The sequence below is a fragment of the Doryrhamphus excisus genome, chromosome 22, assembly GCF_030265055.1.
Source record: "Doryrhamphus excisus isolate RoL2022-K1 chromosome 22, RoL_Dexc_1.0, whole genome shotgun sequence".
Lineage (NCBI taxonomy): Eukaryota > Metazoa > Chordata > Actinopteri > Syngnathiformes > Syngnathidae > Doryrhamphus > Doryrhamphus excisus.
Window position 1 is genome coordinate 13,730,839 of NC_080487.1, and position 8,538 is coordinate 13,739,376.

The following is an 8,538-nucleotide window of genomic DNA, read 5'->3' on the forward strand; positions in this document are numbered from 1 at the left end:
GTCCCCTGTTGAGTGTGTGTGAGGTTTCCACTTTTATTTTTGACAGAAAAGTGCTTTAGAAGCAAGTTGAAAAAAATGACAAAAAACGTAAGGGGTTAGTATGTCGTTTTTTCTCAAAAATGACCAAATCAAAATTTGGCATTTTATATCACTTTTTGGGTACTTCTGGGTCCCCTGTTGAGTGTGTGTGAGGTTTCCACTTTTATTTTTGACAGAAAAGTGCTTTAGAAGCAAGTTGAAAAAAATGACAAAAAACGTAAGGGGTTAGTATGTCGTTTTTTCTCAAAAGTCACCAAATCAAAATTTGGCATTTTATATCATTTTTGGGTACTTCTGGGTCCCCTGTTGAGTGTGTGTGAGGTTTGCACTTTTATTTTTGACAGAAAAGTGCTTTAGAAGCAAGTTGAAAAAATGACAAAAAACGTAAGGGGTTAGTATGTCGTTTTTTCTCAAAAGTCACCAAATCAAAATCTGGCATTTTATGCCATTTTTGGGTACTTCTGGGTCCCCTGTTGAGTGTGTGTGAGGTTTCCACTTTTATTTTTGACAGAAAAGTGCTTTAGAAGCAAGTTGAAAAAAATGACAAAAAACGTAAGGGGTTAGTATGTCGTTTTTTCTCAAAAATGACCAAATCAAAATCTGGCATTTTATGCCATTTTTGGATGCTTCTGGGTCCCCTGTTGAGTGTGTGTGAGGTTTCCACTTTTATTTTTGACAGAAAAGTGCTTTAGAAGCAAGTTGAAAAAAATGACAAAAAACGTAAGGGGTTAGTATGTCGTTTTTTCTCAAAAATGACCAAATCAAAATTTGGCATTTTATATCATTTTAGGGTACTTCTGGGTCCCCTGTTGAGTGTGTGTGAGGTTTCCACTTTTATTTTTGACAGAAAAGTGCTTTAGAAGCAAGTTGAAAAAAATGACAAAAAACGTAAGGGGTTAGTATGTCGTTTTTTCTCAAAAATGACCAAATCAAAATTTGGCATTTTATATCATTTTTGGGTACTTCTGGGTCCCCTGTTGAGTGTGTGTGAGGTTTCCACTTTTATTTTTGACAGAAAAGTGCTTTAGAAGCAAGTTGAAAAAAATGACAAAAAACGTAAGGGGTTAGTATGTCGTTTTTTCTCAAAAATGACCAAACCAAAATCTGGCATTTTATGCCATTTTAGGATGCTTCTGGGTCCCCTGTTGAGTGTGTGTGAGGTTTCCACTTTTATTTTTGACAGAAAAGTGCTTTAGAAGCAAGTTGAAAAAAATGACAAAAAACGTAAGGGGTTAGTATGTCGTTTTTTCTCAAAAATGACCAAATCAAAATCTGGCATTTTATGCCATTTTTGGATGCTTCTGGGTCCCCTGTTGAGTGTGTGTGAGGTTTCCACTTTTATTTTTGACAGAAAAGTGCTTTAGAAGCAAGTTGAAAGAAATGACAAAAAACGTAAGGGGTTAGTATGTCGTTTTTTCTCAAAAATGACCAAATCAAAATCTGGCATTTTATGCCATTTTTGGATGCTTCTGGGTCCCCTGTTGAGTGTGTGTGAGGTTTCCACTTTTATTTTTGACAGAAAAGTGCTTTAGAAGCAAGTTGAAAAAAATGACAAAAAACGTAAGGGGTTAGTATGTCGTTTTTTCTCAAAAATGACCAAATCAAAATCTGGCATTTTATGCCATTTTAGGATGCTTCTGGGTCCCCTGTTGAGTGTGTGTGAGGTTTCCACATTTACTTTTGACAGAAAAGTGCTTTAGAAGCAAGTTGAAAAAAATGACAAAAAACGTAAGGGGTTAGTATGTCGTTTTTTCTCCAAAATGACCAAATCAAAATCTGGCATTTTATGCCATTTTTGGATGCTTCTGGGTCCCCTGTTGAGTGTGTGTGAGGTTTCCACTTTTATTTTTGAAAGAAAAGTGCTTTAGAAGCAAGTTGAAAAAAATGACAAAAAACGTAAGGGGTTAGTATGTCGTTTTTTCTCAAAAATGACCAAATCAAAATCTGGCATTTTATGCCATTTTTGGATGCTTCTGGGTCCCCTGTTGAGTGTGTGTGAGGTTTCCACTTTTATTTTTGACAGAAAAGTGCTTTAGAAGCAAGTTGAAAAAAATGACAAAAAACGTAAGGGGTTAGTATGTCGTTTTTTCTCAAAAATGACCAAATCAAAATCTGGCATTTTATGCCATTTTAAGATGCTTCTGGGTCCCCTGTTGAGTGTGTGTGAGGTTTCCACATTTACTTTTGACAGAAAAGTGCTTTAGAAGCAAGTTGAAAAAAATGACAAAAAACGTAAGGGGTTAGTATGTCGTTTTTTCTCAAAAATCACCAAATCAAAATCTGGCATTTTATGCCATTTTTGGATGCTTCTGGGTCCCCTGTTGAGTGTGTGTGAGGTTTCCACTTTTATTTTTGACAGAAAAGTGCTTTAGAAGCAAGTTGAAAAAAATGACAAAAAACGTAAGGGGTTAGTATGTCGTTTTTTCTCCAAAATGACCAAATCAAAATCTGGCATTTTATGCCATTTTTGGATGCTTCTGGGTCCCCTGTTGAGTGTGTGTGAGGTTTCCACTTTTATTTTTGAAAGAAAGGTGCTTTAGAAGCAAGTTGAAAAAAATGACAAAAAACGTAAGGGGTTAGTATGTCGTTTTTTCTCAAAAATGACCAAATCAAAATCTGGCATTTTATGCCATTTTTGGATGCTTCTGGGTCCCCTGTTGAGTGTGTGTGAGGTTTCCACTTTTATTTTTGACAGAAAAGTGCTTTAGAAGCAAGTTGAAAAAAATGACAAAAAACGTAAGGGGTTAGTATGTCGTTTTTTCTCAAAAATGACCAAATCAAAATTTGGCATTTTATATCATTTTGGGGTACTTCTGGGTCCCCTGTTGAGTGTGTGTGAGGTTTCCACTTTTATTTTTGACAGAAAAGTGCTTTAGAAGCAAGTTGAAAAAAATGACAAAAAACGTAAGGGGTTAGTATGTCGTTTTTTCTCAAAAATGACCAAACCAAAATCTGGCATTTTATGCCATTTTAGGATGCTTCTGGGTCCCCTGTTGAGTGTGTGTGAGGTTTCCACTTTTATTTTTGACAGAAAAGTGCTTTAGAAGCAAGTTGAAAAAAATGACAAAAAACGTAAGGGGTTAGTATGTCGTTTTTTCTCAAAAATGACCAAATCAAAATTTGGCATTTTATATCATTTTTGGGTACTTCTGGGTCCCCTGTTGAGTGTGTGTGAGGTTTCCACTTTTATTTTTGACAGAAAAGTGCTTTAGAAGCAAGTTGAAAAAAATGACAAAAAACGTAAGGGGTTAGTATGTCGTTTTTTCTCAAAAATGACCAAATCAAAATCTGGCATTTTATGCCATTTTAGGATGCTTCTGGGTCCCCTGTTGAGTGTGTGTGAGGTTTCCACTTTTATTTTTGACAGAAAAGTGCTTTAGAAGCAAGTTGAAAAAAATGACAAAAAACGTAAGGGGTTAGTATGTCGTTTTTTCTCAAAAATGACCAAATCAAAATTTGGCATTTTATATCATTTTTGGGTACTTCTGGGTCCCCTGTTGAGTGTGTGTGAGGTTTCCACTTTTATTTTTGACAGAAAAGTGCTTTAGAAGCAAGTTGAAAAAAATGACAAAAAACGTAAGGGGTTAGTATGTCGTTTTTTCTCAAAAATGACCAAATCAAAATTTGGCATTTTATATCATTTTTGGGTACTTCTGGGTCCCCTGTTGAGTGTGTGTGAGGTTTCCACTTTTATTTTTGACAGAAAAGTGCTTTAGAAGCAAGTTGAAAAAAATGACAAAAAACGTAAGGGGTTAGTATGTCGTTTTTTCTCAAAAATGACCAAACCAAAATCTGGCATTTTATGCCATTTTAGGATGCTTCTGGGTCCCCTGTTGAGTGTGTGTGAGGTTTCCACTTTTATTTTTGACAGAAAAGTGCTTTAGAAGCAAGTTGAAAAAAATGATAAAAAACGTAAGGGGTTAGTATGTCGTTTTTTCTCAAAAATGACCAAATCAAAATCTGGCATTTTATGCCATTTTAGGATGCTTCTGGGTCCCCTGTTGAGTGTGTGTGAGGTTTCCACTTTTATTTTTGACAGAAAAGTGCTTTAGAAGCAAGTTGAAAAAAATGACAAAAAACGTAAGGGGTTAGTATGTCGTTTTTTCTCAAAAGTCACCAAATCATAATTTGGCATTTTATATCATTTTTGGGTACTTCTGGGTCCCCTGTTGAGTGTGTGTGAGGTTTCCACTTTTATTTTTGACAGAAAAGTGCTTTAGAAGCAAGTTGAAAAAAATGACAAAAAACGTAAGGGGTTAGTATGTCGTTTTTTCTCAAAAATGACCAAATCAAAATTTGGCATTTTATATCATTTTTGGGTACTTCTGGGTCCCCTGTTGAGTGTGTGTGAGGTTTCCACTTTTATTTTTGACAGAAAAGTGCTTTAGAAGCAAGTTGAAAAAAATGACAAAAAACGTAAGGGGTTAGTATGTCGTTTTTTCTCAAAAATGACCAAATCAAAATCTGGCATTTTATGCCATTTTAGGATGCTTCTGGGTCCCCTGTTGAGTGTGTGTGAGGTTTCCACTTTTATTTTTGACAGAAAAGTGCTTTAGAAGCAAGTTGAAAAAAATGACAAAAAACGTAAGGGGTTAGTATGTCGTTTTTTCTCAAAAGTCACCAAATCAAAATTTGGCATTTTATATCATTTTTGGGTACTTCTGGGTCCCCTGTTGAGTGTGTGTGAGGTTTCCACTTTTATTTTTGACAGAAAAGTGCTTTAGAAGCAAGTTGAAAAAAATGACAAAAAACGTAAGGGGTTAGTATGTCGTTTTTTCTCAAAAATGACCAAATCAAAATCTGGCATTTTATGCCATTTTAGGATGCTTCTGGGTCCCCTGTTGAGTGTGTGTGAGGTTTCCACTTTTATTTTTGACAGAAAAGTGCTTTAGAAGCAAGTTGAAAAAAATGACAAAAAACGTAAGGGGTTAGTATGTCGTTTTTTCTCAAAAATGACCAAATCAAAATCTGGCATTTTATGCCATTTTAGGATGCTTCTGGGTCCCCTGTTGAGTGTGTGTGAGGTTTCCACTTTTATTTTTGACAGAAAAGTGCTTTAGAAGCAAGTTGAAAAAAATGACAAAAAACGTAAGGGGTTAGTATGTCGTTTTTTCTCAAAAATGACCAAATCAAAATTTGGCATTTTATGCCATTTTAGGATGCTTCTGGGTCCCCTGTTGAGTGTGTGTGAGGTTTCCACTTTTATTTTTGACAGAAAAGTGCTTTAGAAGCAAGTTGAAAAAAATGACAAAAAACGTAAGGGGTTAGTATGTCGTTTTTTCTCAAAAGTCACCAAATCAAAATTTGGCATTTTATATCATTTTTGGGTACTTCTGGGTCCCCTGTTGAGTGTGTGTGAGGTTTCCACTTTTATTTTTGACAGAAAAGTGCTTTAGAAGCAAGTTGAAAAAAATGACAAAAAACGTAAGGGGTTAGTATGTCGTTTTTTCTCAAAAATGACCAAATCAAAATCTGGCATTTTATGCCATTTTAGGATTCTTCTGGGTCCCCTGTTGAGTGTGTGTGAGGTTTCCACTTTTATTTTTGACAGAAAAGTGCTTTAGAAGCAAGTTGAAAAAAATGACAAAAAACGTAAGGGGTTAGTATGTCGTTTTTTCTCAAAAATGACCAAATCAAAATCTGGCATTTTATGCCATTTTAGGATGCTTCTGGGTCCCCTGTTGAGTGTGTGTGAGGTTTCCACTTTTATTTTTGACAGAAAAGTGCTTTAGAAGCAAGTTGAAAAAAATGACAAAAAACGTAAGGGGTTAGTATGTCGTTTTTTTCTCAAAAATGACCAAATCAAAATCTGGCATTTTATGCCATTTTAGGATGCTTCTGGGTCCCCTGTTGAGTGTGTGTGAGGTTTCCACTTTTATTTTTGACAGAAAAGTGCTTTAGAAGCAAGTTGAAAAAAATGACAAAAAACGTAAGGGGTTAGTATGTCGTTTTTTCTCAAAAGTCACCAAATCATAATTTGGCATTTTATATCATTTTTGGGTACTTCTGGGTCCCCTGTTGAGTGTGTGTGAGGTTTCCACTTTTATTTTTGACAGAAAAGTGCTTTAGAAGCAAGTTGAAAAAAATGACAAAAAACGTAAGGGGTTAGTATGTCGTTTTTTCTCAAAAATGACCAAATCAAAATTTGGCATTTTATATCATTTTTGGGTACTTCTGGGTCCCCTGTTGAGTGTGTGTGAGGTTTCCACTTTTATTTTTGACAGAAAAGTGCTTTAGAAGCAAGTTGAAAAAAATGACAAAAAACGTAAGGGGTTAGTATGTCGTTTTTTCTCAAAAATGACCAAATCAAAATCTGGCATTTTATGCCATTTTAGGATGCTTCTGGGTCCCCTGTTGAGTGTGTGTGAGGTTTCCACTTTTATTTTTGACAGAAAAGTGCTTTAGAAGCAAGTTGAAAAAAATGACAAAAAACGTAAGGGGTTAGTATGTCGTTTTTTCTCAAAAATGACCAAATCAAAATTTGGCATTTTATATCATTTTTGGGTACTTCTGGGTCCCCTGTTGAGTGTGTGTGAGGTTTCCACTTTTATTTTTGACAGAAAAGTGCTTTAGAAGCAAGTTGAAAAAAATGACAAAAAACGTAAGGGGTTAGTATGTCGTTTTTTCTCAAAAATGACCAAATCAAAATTTGGCATTTTATATCATTTTTGGGTACTTCTGGGTCCCCTGTTGAGTGTGTGTGAGGTTTCCACTTTTATTTTTGACAGAAAAGTGCTTTAGAAGCAAGTTGAAAAAAATGACAAAAAACGTAAGGGGTTAGTATGTCGTTTTTTCTCAAAAATGACCAAATCAAAATCTGGCATTTTATGCCATTTTAGGATGCTTCTGGGTCCCCTGTTGAGTGTGTGTGAGGTTTCCACTTTTATTTTTGACAGAAAAGTGCTTTAGAAGCAAGTTGAAAAAAATGACAAAAAACGTAAGGGGTTAGTATGTCGTTTTTTCTCAAAAGTCACCAAATCAAAATTTGGCATTTTATATCATTTTTGGGTACTTCTGGGTCCCCTGTTGAGTGTGTGTGAGGTTTCCACTTTTATTTTTGACAGAAAAGTGCTTTAGAAGCAAGTTGAAAAAAATGACAAAAAACGTAAGGGGTTAGTATGTCGTTTTTTCTCAAAAATGACCAAATCAAAATTTGGCATTTTATGTCATTTTTGGGTACTTCTGGGTCCCCTGTTGAGTGTGTGTGAGGTTTCCACTTTTATTTTTGACAGAAAAGTGCTTTAGAAGCAAGTTGAAAAAAATGACAAAAAACGTAAGGGGTTAGTATGTCGTTTTTTCTCAAAAGTCACCAAATCAAAATTTGGCATTTTATATCATTTTTGGGTACTTCTGGGTCCCCTGTTGAGTGTGTGTGAGGTTTCCACTTTTATTTTTGACAGAAAAGTGCTTTAGAAGCAAGTTGAAAAAAATGACAAAAAACGTAAGGGGTTAGTATGTCGTTTTTTCTCAAAAATGACCAAATCAAAATCTGGCATTTTATGCCATTTTAGGATGCTTCTGGGTCCCCTGTTGAGTGTGTGTGAGGTTTCCACTTTTATTTTTGACAGAAAAGTGCTTTAGAAGCAAGTTGAAAAAAATGACAAAAAACGTAAGGGGTTAGTATGTCGTTTTTTCTCAAAAGTCACCAAATCAAAATTTGGCATTTTATATCATTTTTGGGTACTTCTGGGTCCCCTGTTGAGTGTGTGTGAGGTTTCCACTTTTATTTTTGACAGAAAAGTGCTTTAGAAGCAAGTTGAAAAAAATGACAAAAAACGTAAGGGGTTAGTATGTCGTTTTTTCTCAAAAATGACCAAATCAAAATTTGGCATTTTATGTCATTTTTGGGTACTTCTGGGTCCCCTGTTGAGTGTGTGTGAGGTTTCCACTTTTATTTTTGACAGAAAAGTGCTTTAGAAGCAAGTTGAAAAAATTTAGAAAAAACGACATACTAACCCCTTACGTTTTTTCTCAAAAATCACCACCTTCAAACAATGGCATTTTATGCCATTTTTAGTAGGTGCTTCTGGGTCCCCTGTTGAGTGTGTGTGAGGTTTCCTGTGTTTTTTTTGACCAGAAAAGTTCATTAGAAGCAAGTTGAAAAAAAAAAAGACATCCTGTTACGAGCAGCATCGTAACTTCAACCACATGTTTGATGAGCTGCTTTATCTTCTGACTTGTATTTCCACTTTTATTCCAAATAATTTCTTTATCTTAATAATTTCTTTGTCTTCTTTATTTGTCCCCAGCGTCTGAACTGAACCTTCATCGATTCTGCTTCCATGACGACCTCCAGCTGGTGGATGCGTTTACCTTGTTACATCCTCACAACATGTCCTCGGCCTCGTCTCCAAATTTGTGGCTGTCATCTCCTGGTCCTGCAGACACGCCGCTGCTGCTTCCTTTCAAAGAAGACGACTGATGCTGGTGCTCACATTTGGAGGAGAAGGACACAATGAACCCCCCCGAAACACTTTGAGATGGACCCAACGGAGCCAA